Source organism: Sphaerodactylus townsendi, linkage group LG03 (genome assembly GCF_021028975.2).
Source record: "Sphaerodactylus townsendi isolate TG3544 linkage group LG03, MPM_Stown_v2.3, whole genome shotgun sequence".
Classification (NCBI taxonomy): Eukaryota; Metazoa; Chordata; class Lepidosauria; order Squamata; family Sphaerodactylidae; genus Sphaerodactylus; species Sphaerodactylus townsendi.
In genome coordinates this window covers 139,560,581-139,577,427 of record NC_059427.1, presented here as the reverse complement: position 1 = coordinate 139,577,427, position 16,847 = coordinate 139,560,581, and the positions used below count along the sequence as shown (strand labels likewise).

The 16,847-nt window shown below is 63.4% G+C and overlaps 1 protein-coding gene across 1 annotated transcript in view; it reads left to right on the top strand.

Moving 5' to 3' along the window:
• Window positions 1-932: 932 nt before the first annotated feature.
• FIGNL2 (fidgetin like 2) overlaps window positions 933-16,847 on the top strand; it is a 67,102-nt gene continuing 51,187 nt past the window's right edge. The window contains exon 1 of the mRNA XM_048491613.1: window positions 933-1,124. The gene's annotated coding sequence lies outside the window, so the exon portion shown is untranslated. The remainder of the gene's footprint in view (window positions 1,125-16,847) is intronic.

The window sequence follows — 16,847 nt, the reverse complement described above, 5'->3', positions numbered from 1 at the left end:
CTCGGCAGCAGCAGCAGCAGCAGAAGGCCATTGCTTTCTCATCCTGCACCTGAGCTCCCAAAGGCACCTGGTGGGCCACTGCGAATAGCAGAGTGCTGGACTAGATGGACTCTGGTCTGATCCAGCAGGCTAGTTCTTATGTTCTTAAGATGCCTGCCTGTCCCTTATCTTCTTCCACTTCTATCCTCCAGCCACTCACTGGGAAAAAAATCACTTGAAGCACTTAATTACCCTTTTAATAGACTTTGACCGCCCTTTCACGCTCACGCCTTCGAGATGGCTAAGAAGGTCGTGGGGCTGCTTCCCTGCGTTTTCAATGGCTATTTGCAGGGCGGGGGGGGGGGGCAGTCTGATCCCCTTTAGGCGTTTAACCCACCAAGTGGGCTTTTGCGAACGTGCCCCATTCAAATCATGAGCAGCAGTTTGCATGGGTATGGTATGGTATATTTAATTTATACACCGCCCTCCCCCAAAAGGCTCAGGGCAGTGCACAACAACAATAACCGTAACATAAACATCAGTTAGGAATAGTCCATCAACAACATCGATAAGCATAACATGAATAGCAAGATATCAAAAAATATATAAAGGGCATAATCAGTAACAGCAATAATCATAACATTACGCATTATAAAAAAATATCATAAGCATATTATCACGAAATAGGAAAAACATCCAGGGCGGACAGAGTGGCTAGGTCACCGGTGGGGAGCGGTGGGGAAGGGAAAGCTCCGCCTTTCTCCTGGACTTTGGCAGAGGTTGGGTCGTGTCTTGGGGCAGCCGAACGACGGGGCCGCCCGCAGGAGGCGGCGCGCACGGGAGGCGGGGAAGGGGCCGGGGCGCGCTGGAGCCGGAGGTGCGAAGGGGCGGGCGGTGGGCAGGGCGCCTGGGCCGGGGGGAGGGTCCAGGGCAGGCGAGCGGCGGCCGGGCAGAGCCTTCAGCTGCCTGCAGAGGGGCGGGGGTCGCAGTCCCAGCTCCGGCGGCGGCAGGAGGATGCCGAGTCCAGCGGCCGGCCACACATCTCCCGCCGCCCTCCCCGCCGCCGCCGCCGCCGCCACCGCGCCCGGGCCGTGCGGACGATGTGGCTGCGCCGGGTTCCGCTAGGGACGAGCAGGGATGAGTAGGTGAGCGAGCGGCGGACCCTGGCACCGGGCTGGAGGAGCTGCACTCGAGACGGGACCTCCGGGACTCGGGAGGGGCTCCTTGCTGGCTCGGCCTGGGCGAGGGGGGCTGCTGGTCGAAGGGGTGTGTGTGTGTGTGTGTGAGCGTTGCTTTCCTAGCCCGAGGACTCCCAGGAAGCATGGAAGCGGGGGGGGGGGGGGAGGCGAAGGGTGCATCCCGCGGGGAAGAGGGCTCGCCTGCTTGCAGAGAGAGGCGCCCCCCGCGGGGATGTACGGAGGAAGGGGAGCCTGGGGGGAACTTTTCCCTTGCAGAGCTCTGGGGTCCGGGGTCCGAGCGGCAGAGGGAGACGGACAAAGCTGGTCATGTGTAGGCTGCACGGGAGGGGACGTGGTGGGGGCGGGAGCGGGAGGGGGCTCCCTCTGACAGGGTTGCTCAAATCTTCTTAATTGAAAGCCCGGCCGCTGTTTGGTGGGGCTGCCTCTCTCCTGCACAAGCCCCCCTGGGGCACCTCCTCATTAGCCCTGATTTTCCAAGCGCTGCTCATGTTGGATGAGTCCGGAGGAGGGGGTTGCACGGGAGGGGGGGGAATAGTCAGCGCTTGGGGTTGGTTCCTTTAGGGAGGGGGGCCCTCTCTGGGGGGTTTGCAGAGGCTGGGAGCCCGGCCGGTGCTGTGGGAATGTTGCGTGCCGCGGGGAGGAGGTGTGCAGTGAGTTGTGCATGGAAGAAGAGATTGCACGGCGAGTTCCCAGGCGGCTCGGAAAGAGAGATGCAAGTTCTAGGATTTGCGGGGTCCGTAAGGAGGAAGGCTCTGCTCGCGAGGGCAGTGTAGTTTCGTTCTCTCTTTTTTTGGAGGGGGGGAGGGGAGTAATGAGGCAAGAGTCTCCTATTCTGCAACTGCGTGTTCCGGCAGTCCCACTTTGGCAGCGATTGGCGAACAGGAGCCGAACACGGGTCCGGGGGGAAGCAGAAAGCCCCGCGTCCTTTGTTTGGATGCTGCGTCTGCAGTGACCCCTGGGGCGAGAGAAGCAGCCATCTCTGGAGGAATTTTGATTCAGCGTGGCAGTAGCTGGTCCCTTTTTCTTTGCCACTGCCCGGGGTCTCTATCTTGTAGGCGTGAAGCCGGGGGTTAAGGGGGGGGGGGAGTTGAAAGTGGGCGCCTCCCTCAAGACGCATGCGTTTCCTATCGGTTGCTCCTGCAAATCTCCTCAGGCTGCTTTGGGGTTAGTTGGCTGTCAGTTTACCAAACTTGCAGGGAGCCCCTTGCGGAGTGGATTCAGACTGTCAGGTCCAGCCTGCACCTCTTTCGACATCCATGATGTTATTTTGTACACTCTAGCAGTGCAACTCCAGTCAGATGTGGAGGCCAAAGCAAGGGACAGAGATTTGCTGGCTATTTTCAGTCCCACCAGGACCCTTTAAGAATGTGCTCTGGAGGGCCTTGTAGCTCAAACACACAGAACTGGTGCTAAAACTAAAGCAGGCAGGCAGACTGGTGGTGATCCTTGCAGAGAACAAGACGACCTTCTGGAATCTTAAAGGCAGGCTTCAGCTCTCATCCATCTCCGCTCATGCCATTTGTGACGCTCTTGAGGAAGCGATCTCCTGGCATTGCAGCAAGCAGAAGGTGTGGGCTACCTCTAGGCTGGTTGAGGACCTGCTGTTGCAGCTGCAAAATGGTATCTAGCATCCTATGCAAGGGGGCTGCTCTGCCTGTTCAGTATCATTCTGTTTTTCTTGGGGAAGAGTGGATAAGCACAAGAACTTGAAGCACTGGGGCACAAGGAGCTGGCTTTCAAAGCAATGACAGTGATTAGCCCGAGAAGCTCTGTCTGTCACCTCCTGCACCTTCTCTGTCAAAACAACACACTGTCCAAAAAGGTATGCTATAGGATGTCACAGAACAGCTTGAGTTCTCTAAGAGATTTCCACTGCCCTCTGTTAGGTCAGGCAGAATTATTTTGGTAGGGCTGCTGGTCTTAAATTCTGGACAGATTGGTCGGAAGGCTTGCCCATTTTCTGCTTCACGCAGTATTCAGCGCCCTTCAAGCACAGATTCTCATGAGTGTTTGTTTTCCCCTCCTGGCTGCTCCCTGGAAGGCCTGGGATAGTTTGAGCTTGGAACCCGGCCTCTGGCTTGCGTGGCTGTGTGTTTAAAGCTCAGGCATTGTTCCTGTTTACCGTGCGCATGTGTGCTGAGGGAAAGTGGCCTTCACAGCAGTTGTGTAAAGAGCAGATCTCTTTCTTCATTACTCAACACAGGAGATCAGTGTGTCATTTTTCAGATATATATCTGTTCACATATGCACCATCTTCAGATTGAGAGGTCCAAATGAAGTCCCAGGTGTCTGGCTCTACCTCTTTTACCATCAGTTTGGAAATTACTGTTCACCAAGTATGCTGAGGATAGAGCCCCTCATCAGTATTTTTAATAGATTGGTGATCGGATTTCCAAACTGCTGTAGTTATATTTGCAGGCAAAAAAGTCCAATGGGTGGAGTATTGTTTTGATGTCTTGGGGCTATGGGACAGATAAAAATGGGATCACAAGCTCTAAGTGAGTTAATTGGAAGATTAATCAACAGAGGTTTTAGTGGATTATTTGGTGGGGCCGATGTGAGTTGGTGGAGATGTGAGTTAAGGTCACACTTGTTTGTTTTTGAGACTGACTATAATAGAGAATGAATAGTTTCTTGCAATCTGACAAGGAGGGCTAGAAACTTCTTTGTTAATTTATGAAAGCCAGGCCACATTTCCTTCAATCAGGGAATAGACATCTGCTTTGAGATTTTGGTGATCAAACATATTTACATGTAATTAGTGAATCGATAAAAATAGAGATTAAAAATAAGGCTGTAAATGGCGTTAAAATATTTAATTGATAGACGCTGATTCAGTGACTGCCCCCCCCCTCCCCCATAAAAGCACTGGACCTAGTTAGATCTGCACTCCTCTACAGAGGTACCATTGATCACAGTGGAACTTATCTGAGTACATTTGTGCAGGATTACACTCTTAGAAAAGCAGGTATATTATAGAGACTTTCCTTAAAAAGCCTCCTACAACAGCCTTACATTATATGATTAATATATATTAACCATTACATATATATATATATATATTAACCATTACACATATTTTTGCCTTTTCAGGGTTTTTTTAAATACAGCAATGATCCAGGAGGGTGATAAGGGGTATAGTCTACTTACTAAATTAAACTTTTGGCCTCCTTTCTCTTTATTTAGCCCTGAGTGTGTTTACACTTTCCCTCACTGCTCTTTGGAGGGAATCCGTGACAGATACTGTATTGTATTTCTGAAAAGGAATCCCTGGATGGGCAAGCTCTCTTTCATTCTTCCTGGGACACCCTTCAACGCAAAAAAAAACCAAAAACCAAAAACCTTTTGCACTCCTGATTGTTTGGAATAGTGCATTATTACAGTTAAAGCATTTAGTTCATGGGTGATATGCATTGCAATCATTTTCTCTGGTTGGTATTCTCTAAATAAGGCATCTTGCTAGAATTTGCTTCTAAAACGCTTCTGTAAATGAGTGCATGGGGGGGCTCAGTTTCTGGGGCTTTGCATTTTGGACATGCTGGGGGAGGTGGGGGGTGGGTGCAGTTTGTGCCGCTTAAGCTGCAAAGAAGCAGAAAGCTGCAGCTTCTTTCACAATGAGTTTCCTTTTAGCTCAGCTCCAGGGAACGCTTTAGCTAGCAGGCTTTGTCCTAGCTTCCATTCTCTCTCAGGACACCCCCCTCACCCTCCCCTCCCCTTCCCTTGCATTCTTTCCTTTTGCCATTATCATTTTGGTTAAACAGAAAGGCAACTTGTGTACCATATGGATCATGTTAACAATTGCTTATCTGGGAGACTCTGCTTTCTGCCCCCTTCTCTGCGCCTCCCTGGCAGGTCTCTAGAACTGGTATTTTTTAATAATAGCATCTTCAGTTTGAGGTAACAGAGAGTTGCCTGTAGAGCCAATTTGGCCAGGGTTCTGTTAGACACACAAACTGCTTTCTTTCTGCCTGAGCTTGGTTCTTTCCCTTCTCTTTGCTTCCCATTGGAAGCATTTATTTTCTGCTTCTTAGTTTGTCATGTGGAGGTGGTTAGGAAGGAATTAGCTGGTTAAAATGTTCAGCTAGCCCAGGAAAAAACACGCTGGCAACGGCAACAATTTTGACTTCTTGAAGCTATGTTTTCTACTTGGAAAACAGCACAGAGCAAAACTTTGGGGGTAAATGTTGGTTTCCAAAATATTTGGGTCTCCCTAAAAGTTGAGGGCTTGGTGGCTCTCCAATAGGTTCTCTATATTGTTCATTGTGATAGGGAACACAGGCAGCATTCCTAAAGAACCAACCAAACACATTTTAAAAAATCCTAATTTCACAGATTTTGTGGACATGTAGTTAACTTGATACCATCCATCCCAAAAAGAGATTTTGGGGTCACAATGAAAGCACGCAGAAAAGTTCAAGTTAGCTTGTTCTATTAATGAACAACGGAACAGGTTGGAAATTGAGGGGGGAAATAAACAGCAAATAACATTAGACAAGTGTAGGGTGTGGGCACATTTGAGAATACTGGCTTGAGTTCTGTGGAAAATTTCTACTGACAGAAGGGATTTCTGTCTGTCGAGTGGACCTGCGTCACCTGTCCTGCAATTGTAGCCCAGGATGCCTCTCAAATAGTTCTCTTGGAGGGAATTGACAAAGACCACCCCTATCTTACATTTGCCAAAATCCCCCATGAGATCCAACTCACTGTATAGGACAGGGGTGTCCAACTCTGGCGCTTCAGATGTTCATGGACTACAATTTCCATCAGCTTCTGCTGGCATGGCCGTGCCAGCAGGGGCTGATGGGAATTGTAGTCCATGAACATCTAAAGCGCCAGAGTTGGACACCTCTGCCTTAGGGTTTTCAAGGCAAGAGATATTCAGAGGTGGTCTGCCATTGCCTTCCCTTGCATGGGTTAAGATAATTCTGAGAGAACTGTGGCCTTGCCTTTTCCCTGTCAGTCTGGCTTTACTCAAGTATCTTATCTGGCTTTTCACTTGCTGTACTCTTACCTACTGAGTTTGTCTCCTGCATTTGCCTGTGCTTACCTTATATAACTTCTCTTTCCTGTTAGCAGACTTTCTCTTTCCAGTTGTCTTGTGTGTTTTTTTTGCCCTGCTTCTGGCTGTTCCAGCTTTGTTTCCTGACTCTGTGAAACTTTCCCTGGATTCTCAGCCCTGCTACTCACACAACTTTCTCTGTATCCACCTTACTTATCTGGAATACCTACTGGGAGAGAACTTCACTGTGTCTCTTTGACTTAACAGTTCTGATTCATCCCTAAGTTAAAGGCTTAGCACTAGATTTTCTCCCATCCCCACAACCCAGAGAGTCCCACACGTTGTGAGGAGCGAGGACCCATGCAGTGCATGATACTGCTTAATAAACTGCCTCTCCTCACTGATTTTCCAGCCACTAAATGTTAGACATTATGGGGCTTTCTTTTTTAGAAGTGAGAGTGATTGTTCTACAATAAGAGATGCATTTGAATCACATGGGATAGTTGATCAGAAAAGGGGGGGTTGGATTACTTATCACGTAGAGACAGGTAAGGGTCTTTTTTCTGTAATCCTTGGATAAGGGTAGACTTTATGTGCCCACTTCCCACTAAGGATTAGCTACTGAGTAGAGGGAATCCTGGTAATTACACAGATTTAGGCTGTATTCATACACTGAGAAAATCCATAGATTGTTTAAACTGGTTTGTGCAACAAGCTCTGGTTAGTCCAGTAGCAAATCCCAGTTTGTGTGTAAATGTTTGTGAGGGAGGACATCTTGCCGATACATCAATTTCTGTGCCAAGGTGACTGGAAGCTGTGATGCTGCTCAACTCAACTATGGTGTCTCAACATACTGTAGTTAGTATAGATTGTGGTTATCAACCATCCTACTTCTGAATCCTGGTTTGTTGGACTGCCTTCATTCATTTATCACAATTAATCATGGTTTGATTAAATTGTGGCTTGTTGTGGCATCCAAGTGCAGCATTGATTACAGGGCAGGCAGAGTGTTAGCCCTTAGTACTCTCTCTGAGAAGATGAATGCTTCCTCTTTTGGAGTTGTGTACGTTGTAGATATGCCAAAGGATCTGTGTAGGGTAGCTTGTACTTATGATTCTCCAGCAACCGATCAGGGGTCACAAGTGACTGCAGGAAATTGGTCGCTCCACTCTTTTCCTGTTCTCTCAATGATTATATACTCTTACAGGCAGCTGAGTCTATTTCTCCATGATCTCTGTATGGTATTATCTTGATGTGGTTTTAGATACCACATTTTCCCCTAAGGCTGATTCCGCATGGGCCAAAAACAGTAGTGTGAAGACGGTGCGAAAACGGTATAAACCCTTTTACACCGTTTTAAACTCTTTTACACCATTTTCACACCGCTGTTTTTGGCCCATGCGGAATGAGCCTAAGATATTCTTTCTCTCACTGCTAGGAGTGTTTAGTTTGGGAAGGGATACAGCTGTGAAGTGTCTGTCTCATGTCTTGTGATGGTTATAAAAGGTTACCATTAAATACCTGTGACTTTTGGCATCTATGCTAGGACTTTTAGATTTGAAACGGGAACAACTTAAGATCCAGAGACCAAAAACCACCTTGTGGCAGGAGTAACTTGTCTGGAGTGAATGTGGAGTTTATAGTAGTGTTGATGTGGAGGTGATTTAACTGGACTGTGGACTACAAACATGGTTGTTCACAAACATGTTAAATTCTAAACTTCCAGTTCAGTGCCAAAAAAAGGCGACATTTGATCTTTTCATGGAAAAGCCCCATAATTCACCATGTCATCTTTCTTGCCAAGAGATGTTTTAATAAAAGATTTTAGTGTGATGGACACTTTGCCAGACTACCAGACTGGCAAAGTGTCTTCCTGAGATCAACAGAGCCAGTGTGGTATAGTGGTTACAGTTCTGTACTAGGATCTAGGAGACCCAGGTTCGAATCTCCACTGTCGTGGAAGTTCTCTGGGTGATTTTGTGCCAGTCACACTCTCTCAGTTTCACTTGCCTGAGAGGATTGTTATAAGGATAAAATGTGAGCCACTTTGGGTCCCGACAGGGGGTAAAGGAGGGCATAAATGGAGTAAATAAATAAGTGTGGACTGGCTTCTGTAAGTGTGTGAGCAAAGATACTTTATCAACCAAAGACTGTCCAGTATGTTATTTCCTTAATGTCCTTTGTATTATACTTTCCACAATGAACATAGCAGTAACTTTCTGTACCAGGCAGCTTCACCAGTTTTCAGCTTTATGGTTCTCTCAGTTGACTTACCGGTAATATCTGAAGAATGTACAAATCCTAATGGATTTGTATATTCTAAATCTAATCCATCTAGCCCAGCAGTCTGTTTCTATCAGTACCCAGTGAAGCGTCTCTGGGAGGCTCAAGAAACTTTTTTCCTGTTGTTTGTTCCCAGTGTTCGGTACCCAGATACACTGTCTCATGACATGGAGGTTCCATGTGGCTATCATGGATAATAAACATTAATTGATCTATCTCTCACAAATGTATCTAATCCCATTTTAAAATCTCTAATGTCCACCACCACATTTTATGATGGTGAATTACATATATTAGCCAGGTGGTGTACGAAGAAGTATTTTCTTTTATTCTGCCCAGAATCTCCTGCTGACCAGTATCATTGTGTAAAACCCAAATCCAGGTATTGTGGGAAATGGAGAGTTGTTTCTATCTTTCATAATATTACTTCATATCATGTATCCCAACTTCATTGAGCTTTTTGTAAATTAGAAAGGCCCAAATGCTGTAGTCTTTCCGTGTGGGAAAGAATAATGCTCCAATCCTTTGATGACAGTGGTTGCCCTCTTTGTGTTTCTCTTCTAGCTTTCTGATTTCCTTCCTTAGATCGACTGGCAAGAACTGTACAGACCTCCTTGTCTTCTCCCCTATCATCAGCTGCAGTTTAGGTGACTTAAAATGGACCAGGAACTTGGATGAGTTGTTCTCTGACAGTACAGGACCTGGTAGCTTCTTATCAACAGAAGCTGATCTTTATTACTCTGTTCAAGGCCCTCCCATGGACACATACTGCATTGCTTTCTAGATCACAAAACACTGCCAGTAAAACATTGCTCTAAAAATATAGCCATTTCCTCAAGTCAGTTAACTAACTTTTTATTGCTGGCATATCATTTAAAATTAGATTTCCAGTCTTGCTTGGCTTTTTACTCCATCTTGAAGGGGTTGTGCATTTTGACTTGTATAAGACGTAGCTTTTGATTAACTCCTGGCATTTGTATTTTCAAAGGAAGAATGGCCGTCTCTTCTTTCCCACCAACATGCTTAGGTGCAACCCAAGATCTTTTGCATATTAATTAAGTTGGTTTTTGTAAACTGTAAAGGGTGAATTTCCATCTTAGGGCAGTCCCATATTGCAGATGGGTCTCCCCCATTCCTTTTATCAGCGGTGTGTTTTTTTCCTGCCTTTTTTCTTTAACATTGAACTTGAGGAAGAGTGCTGTTCTACTCAGAAACTCATTCACTGTTTTGTGAATTTTACCTGCTCCTTATACTGTAGTTTAAATTTGGAGCTACACAGCGAAAAATTTCTTAACATTACACTGTTATTTGCCTTTGTCCCTGTTCAAGTCTGCTGTTCTGCTTCTCTCCCTTTACAGCGTCTGCAAACAAAACCAGTTCCCTCATGGTCTTTGAGAAAAAGAACGCTTTGAACCATAATTTAACTGTGGCTTCTTTCTCCTTGGACAAAGGGCACTTCTCCTTGTAACAGTGATCTGACTAAATTTGGTAGCAATAAAAGACTGCTGTGCATTGGAGAGAGAGGAGTGAGCCAGGTGAAATATTTTACATAAAAATATTGGGATTGAGCATTATTTTTTAAGGGGAAAAGGGTCGAACCTTGCTGATTTCTGACCCCAAGAATACTTCAGTTTTCCTCTGAATAGGAATTGAGGGTCTTGCCAAGTCCTCCAAAGTGTCATTTTCTTGTTTCAGCAAAACGCAGTTTTGTAACTCTGTAGGTGCCTTATTAAATGTGATGAAGTAGTTACGTTTTTGATGGTCGTATGAGAACAGAATATTTCAAAGATGAGCATTTGTGAATAGAGCCTTATTCAAATGAAACTACTACTTGATCATGGTGGTGTACACTTGAAGACATCTCTGAAATTTTTAGTTGTTTCCCTGAATGTTTCCAGAATTGCCAATAAGAGCGAGAAATTTCCTTTTTAAAGTAATTTTTAAAAAGACAGAAAGGAGAGCTGAGTTTCTGGGTGTGGGTATTTACAATTAAGAAAAACACTCAAGGCCAGTGGGCTTGTTTGGATGACATTTTCCCCTCCTCAGTTCTACAGTGACCCCAGCGAGAGGCGTAGGCCTTATGTGTTATCTTCACTCTGCCCCCATCACCTTTTATACAGAGTGCATGGGAGAAAAAGTGAGAAGTGGGTGCACACAGAGTTGGGAATTGTTGTGCCCAGATTTATTGGCTTTGGTGGGCTTTCCAGGCTGTGTGGCTGTGGTCTGGTAGATCTTGTTCCTAACACCGTGCTTGCATCTGTGGCTGGCATCTTCAGAGGTGTATCACAGAGAGAAGCGTGCTTGGGGGGGGGGGGGGGGGGGGAGGGTGGGGGGGGGGGGGGGGGGGGGGGGGGGTGGGAGGGGGGGGGGGTGGGGGGGGGGGGGGGTGGGGGGGGGGGGGGGTGGGGGGGTGGGGGGGGTGGGGGGGGGGGGGGGTGGGGGGGGGGGGGGGGGGGGGGGGGGGGGGGTGGGGGGGGGGGGGGGTGGGGGGGGGGGGGGGTGGGGGGGGGGGGGGGTGGGGGGGGGGGGGGGTGGGGGGGGGGGGGGGTGGGGGGGGGGGGGGGTGGGGGGGGGGGGGGGTGGGGGGGGGGGGGGGTGGGGGGGGGGGGGGGTGGGGGGGGGGGGGGGTGGGGGGGGGGGGGGGTGGGGGGGGGGGGGGGTGGGGGGGGGGGGGGGTGGGGGGGGGGGGGGGTGGGGGGGGGGGGGGGTGGGGGGGGGGGGGGGTGGGGGGGGGGGGGGGTGGGGGGGGGGGGGGGTGGGGGGGGGGGGGGGTGGGGGGGGGGGGGGGTGGGGGGGGGGGGGGGTGGGGGGGGGGGGGGGTGGGGGGGGGGGGGGGTGGGGGGGGGGGGGGGTGGGGGGGGGGGGGGGTGGGGGGGGGGGGGGGTGGGGGGGGGGGGGGGTGGGGGGGGGGGGGGGTGGGGGGGGGGGGGGGTGGGGGGGGGGGGGGGTGGGGGGGGGGGGGGGTGGGGGGGGGGGGGGGTGGGGGGGGGGGGGGGTGGGGGGGGGGGGGGGTGGGGGGGGGGGGGGGTGGGGGGGGGGGGGGGTGGGGGGGGGGGGGGGTGGGGGGGGGGGGGGGTGGGGGGGGGGGGGGGTGGGGGGGGGGGGGGGTGGGGGGGGGGGGGGGTGGGGGGGGGGGGGGGTGGGGGGGGGGGGGGGTGGGGGGGGGGGGGGGTGGGGGGGGGGGGGGGTGGGGGGGGGGGGGGGTGGGGGGGGGGGGGGGTGGGGGGGGGGGGGGGTGGGGGGGGGGGGGGGTGGGGGGGGGGGGGGGTGGGGGGGGGGGGGGGTGGGGGGGGGGGGGGGTGGGGGGGGGGGGGGGTGGGGGGGGGGGGGGGTGGGGGGGGGGGGGGGTGGGGGGGGGGGGGGGTGGGGGGGGGGGGGGGTGGGGGGGGGGGGGGGTGGGGGGGGGGGGGGGTGGGGGGGGGGGGGGGTGGGGGGGGGGGGGGGTGGGGGGGGGGGGGGGTGGGGGGGGGGGGGGGTGGGGGGGGGGGGGGGTGGGGGGGGGGGGGGGTGGGGGGGGGGGGGGGTGGGGGGGGGGGGGGGTGGGGGGGGGGGGGGGTGGGGGGGGGGGGGGGTGGGGGGGGGGGGGGGTGGGGGGGGGGGGGGGTGGGGGGGGGGGGGGGTGGGGGGGGGGGGGGGTGGGGGGGGGGGGGGGTGGGGGGGGGGGGGGGTGGGGGGGGGGGGGGGTGGGGGGGGGGGGGGGTGGGGGGGGGGGGGGGTGGGGGGGGGGGGGGGTGGGGGGGGGGGGGGGTGGGGGGGGGGGGGGGTGGGGGGGGGGGGGGGTGGGGGGGGGGGGGGGTGGGGGGGGGGGGGGGTGGGGGGGGGGGGGGGTGGGGGGGGGGGGGGGTGGGGGGGGGGGGGGGTGGGGGGGGGGGGGGGTGGGGGGGGGGGGGGGTGGGGGGGGGGGGGGGTGGGGGGGGGGGGGGGTGGGGGGGGGGGGGGGTGGGGGGGGGGGGGGGTGGGGGGGGGGGGGGGTGGGGGGGGGGGGGGGTGGGGGGGGGGGGGGGTGGGGGGGGGGGGGGGTGGGGGGGGGGGGGGGTGGGGGGGGGGGGGGGTGGGGGGGGGGGGGGGTGGGGGGGGGGGGGGGTGGGGGGGGGGGGGGGTGGGGGGGGGGGGGGGTGGGGGGGGGGGGGGGTGGGGGGGGGGGGGGGTGGGGGGGGGGGGGGGTGGGGGGGGGGGGGGGTGGGGGGGGGGGGGGGTGGGGGGGGGGGGGGGTGGGGGGGGGGGGGGGTGGGGGGGGGGGGGGGTGGGGGGGGGGGGGGGTGGGGGGGGGGGGGGGTGGGGGGGGGGGGGGGTGGGGGGGGGGGGGGGTGGGGGGGGGGGGGGGTGGGGGGGGGGGGGGGTGGGGGGGGGGGGGGGTGGGGGGGGGGGGGGGTGGGGGGGGGGGGGGGTGGGGGGGGGGGGGGGTGGGGGGGGGGGGGGGTGGGGGGGGGGGGGGGTGGGGGGGGGGGGGGGTGGGGGGGGGGGGGGGTGGGGGGGGGGGGGGGTGGGGGGGGGGGGGGGTGGGGGGGGGGGGGGGTGGGGGGGGGGGGGGGTGGGGGGGGGGGGGGGTGGGGGGGGGGGGGGGTGGGGGGGGGGGGGGGTGGGGGGGGGGGGGGGTGGGGGGGGGGGGGGGTGGGGGGGGGGGGGGGTGGGGGGGGGGGGGGGTGGGGGGGGGGGGGGGTGGGGGGGGGGGGGGGTGGGGGGGGGGGGGGGTGGGGGGGGGGGGGGGTGGGGGGGGGGGGGGGTGGGGGGGGGGGGGGGTGGGGGGGGGGGGGGGTGGGGGGGGGGGGGGGTGGGGGGGGGGGGGGGTGGGGGGGGGGGGGGGTGGGGGGGGGGGGGGGTGGGGGGGGGGGGGGGTGGGGGGGGGGGGGGGTGGGGGGGGGGGGGGGTGGGGGGGGGGGGGGGTGGGGGGGGGGGGGGGTGGGGGGGGGGGGGGGTGGGGGGGGGGGGGGGTGGGGGGGGGGGGGGGTGGGGGGGGGGGGGGGTGGGGGGGGGGGGGGGTGGGGGGGGGGGGGGGTGGGGGGGGGGGGGGGTGGGGGGGGGGGGGGGTGGGGGGGGGGGGGGGTGGGGGGGGGGGGGGGTGGGGGGGGGGGGGGGTGGGGGGGGGGGGGGGTGGGGGGGGGGGGGGGTGGGGGGGGGGGGGGGTGGGGGGGGGGGGGGGTGGGGGGGGGGGGGGGTGGGGGGGGGGGGGGGTGGGGGGGGGGGGGGGTGGGGGGGGGGGGGGGTGGGGGGGGGGGGGGGTGGGGGGGGGGGGGGGTGGGGGGGGGGGGGGGTGGGGGGGGGGGGGGGTGGGGGGGGGGGGGGGTGGGGGGGGGGGGGGGTGGGGGGGGGGGGGGGTGGGGGGGGGGGGGGGTGGGGGGGGGGGGGGGTGGGGGGGGGGGGGGGTGGGGGGGGGGGGGGGTGGGGGGGGGGGGGGGTGGGGGGGGGGGGGGGTGGGGGGGGGGGGGGGTGGGGGGGGGGGGGGGTGGGGGGGGGGGGGGGTGGGGGGGGGGGGGGGTGGGGGGGGGGGGGGGTGGGGGGGGGGGGGGGTGGGGGGGGGGGGGGGTGGGGGGGGGGGGGGGTGGGGGGGGGGGGGGGTGGGGGGGGGGGGGGGTGGGGGGGGGGGGGGGTGGGGGGGGGGGGGGGTGGGGGGGGGGGGGGGTGGGGGGGGGGGGGGGTGGGGGGGGGGGGGGGTGGGGGGGGGGGGGGGTGGGGGGGGGGGGGGGTGGGGGGGGGGGGGGGTGGGGGGGGGGGGGGGTGGGGGGGGGGGGGGGTGGGGGGGGGGGGGGGTGGGGGGGGGGGGGGGTGGGGGGGGGGGGGGGTGGGGGGGGGGGGGGGTGGGGGGGGGGGGGGGTGGGGGGGGGGGGGGGTGGGGGGGGGGGGGGGTGGGGGGGGGGGGGGGTGGGGGGGGGGGGGGGTGGGGGGGGGGGGGGGTGGGGGGGGGGGGGGGTGGGGGGGGGGGGGGGTGGGGGGGGGGGGGGGTGGGGGGGGGGGGGGGTGGGGGGGGGGGGGGGTGGGGGGGGGGGGGGGTGGGGGGGGGGGGGGGTGGGGGGGGGGGGGGGTGGGGGGGGGGGGGGGTGGGGGGGGGGGGGGGTGGGGGGGGGGGGGGGTGGGGGGGGGGGGGGGTGGGGGGGGGGGGGGGTGGGGGGGGGGGGGGGTGGGGGGGGGGGGGGGTGGGGGGGGGGGGGGGTGGGGGGGGGGGGGGGTGGGGGGGGGGGGGGGTGGGGGGGGGGGGGGGTGGGGGGGGGGGGGGGTGGGGGGGGGGGGGGGTGGGGGGGGGGGGGGGTGGGGGGGGGGGGGGGTGGGGGGGGGGGGGGGTGGGGGGGGGGGGGGGTGGGGGGGGGGGGGGGTGGGGGGGGGGGGGGGTGGGGGGGGGGGGGGGTGGGGGGGGGGGGGGGTGGGGGGGGGGGGGGGTGGGGGGGGGGGGGGGTGGGGGGGGGGGGGGGTGGGGGGGGGGGGGGGTGGGGGGGGGGGGGGGTGGGGGGGGGGGGGGGTGGGGGGGGGGGGGGGTGGGGGGGGGGGGGGGTGGGGGGGGGGGGGGGTGGGGGGGGGGGGGGGTGGGGGGGGGGGGGGGTGGGGGGGGGGGGGGGTGGGGGGGGGGGGGGGTGGGGGGGGGGGGGGGTGGGGGGGGGGGGGGGTGGGGGGGGGGGGGGGTGGGGGGGGGGGGGGGTGGGGGGGGGGGGGGGTGGGGGGGGGGGGGGGTGGGGGGGGGGGGGGGTGGGGGGGGGGGGGGGTGGGGGGGGGGGGGGGTGGGGGGGGGGGGGGGTGGGGGGGGGGGGGGGTGGGGGGGGGGGGGGGTGGGGGGGGGGGGGGGTGGGGGGGGGGGGGGGTGGGGGGGGGGGGGGGTGGGGGGGGGGGGGGGTGGGGGGGGGGGGGGGTGGGGGGGGGGGGGGGTGGGGGGGGGGGGGGGTGGGGGGGGGGGGGGGTGGGGGGGGGGGGGGGTGGGGGGGGGGGGGGGTGGGGGGGGGGGGGGGTGGGGGGGGGGGGGGGTGGGGGGGGGGGGGGGTGGGGGGGGGGGGGGGTGGGGGGGGGGGGGGGTGGGGGGGGGGGGGGGTGGGGGGGGGGGGGGGTGGGGGGGGGGGGGGGTGGGGGGGGGGGGGGGTGGGGGGGGGGGGGGGTGGGGGGGGGGGGGGGTGGGGGGGGGGGGGGGTGGGGGGGGGGGGGGGTGGGGGGGGGGGGGGGTGGGGGGGGGGGGGGGTGGGGGGGGGGGGGGGTGGGGGGGGGGGGGGGTGGGGGGGGGGGGGGGTGGGGGGGGGGGGGGGTGGGGGGGGGGGGGGGTGGGGGGGGGGGGGGGTGGGGGGGGGGGGGGGTGGGGGGGGGGGGGGGTGGGGGGGGGGGGGGGTGGGGGGGGGGGGGGGTGGGGGGGGGGGGGGGTGGGGGGGGGGGGGGGTGGGGGGGGGGGGGGGTGGGGGGGGGGGGGGGTGGGGGGGGGGGGGGGTGGGGGGGGGGGGGGGTGGGGGGGGGGGGGGGTGGGGGGGGGGGGGGGTGGGGGGGGGGGGGGGTGGGGGGGGGGGGGGGTGGGGGGGGGGGGGGGTGGGGGGGGGGGGGGGTGGGGGGGGGGGGGGGTGGGGGGGGGGGGGGGTGGGGGGGGGGGGGGGTGGGGGGGGGGGGGGGTGGGGGGGGGGGGGGGTGGGGGGGGGGGGGGGTGGGGGGGGGGGGGGGTGGGGGGGGGGGGGGGTGGGGGGGGGGGGGGGTGGGGGGGGGGGGGGGTGGGGGGGGGGGGGGGTGGGGGGGGGGGGGGGTGGGGGGGGGGGGGGGTGGGGGGGGGGGGGGGTGGGGGGGGGGGGGGGTGGGGGGGGGGGGGGGTGGGGGGGGGGGGGGGTGGGGGGGGGGGGGGGTGGGGGGGGGGGGGGGTGGGGGGGGGGGGGGGTGGGGGGGGGGGGGGGTGGGGGGGGGGGGGGGTGGGGGGGGGGGGGGGTGGGGGGGGGGGGGGGTGGGGGGGGGGGGGGGTGGGGGGGGGGGGGGGTGGGGGGGGGGGGGGGTGGGGGGGGGGGGGGGTGGGGGGGGGGGGGGGTGGGGGGGGGGGGGGGTGGGGGGGGGGGGGGGTGGGGGGGGGGGGGGGTGGGGGGGGGGGGGGGTGGGGGGGGGGGGGGGTGGGGGGGGGGGGGGGTGGGGGGGGGGGGGGGTGGGGGGGGGGGGGGGTGGGGGGGGGGGGGGGTGGGGGGGGGGGGGGGTGGGGGGGGGGGGGGGTGGGGGGGGGGGGGGGTGGGGGGGGGGGGGGGTGGGGGGGGGGGGGGGTGGGGGGGGGGGGGGGTGGGGGGGGGGGGGGGTGGGGGGGGGGGGGGGTGGGGGGGGGGGGGGGTGGGGGGGGGGGGGGGTGGGGGGGGGGGGGGGTGGGGGGGGGGGGGGGTGGGGGGGGGGGGGGGTGGGGGGGGGGGGGGGTGGGGGGGGGGGGGGGTGGGGGGGGGGGGGGGTGGGGGGGGGGGGGG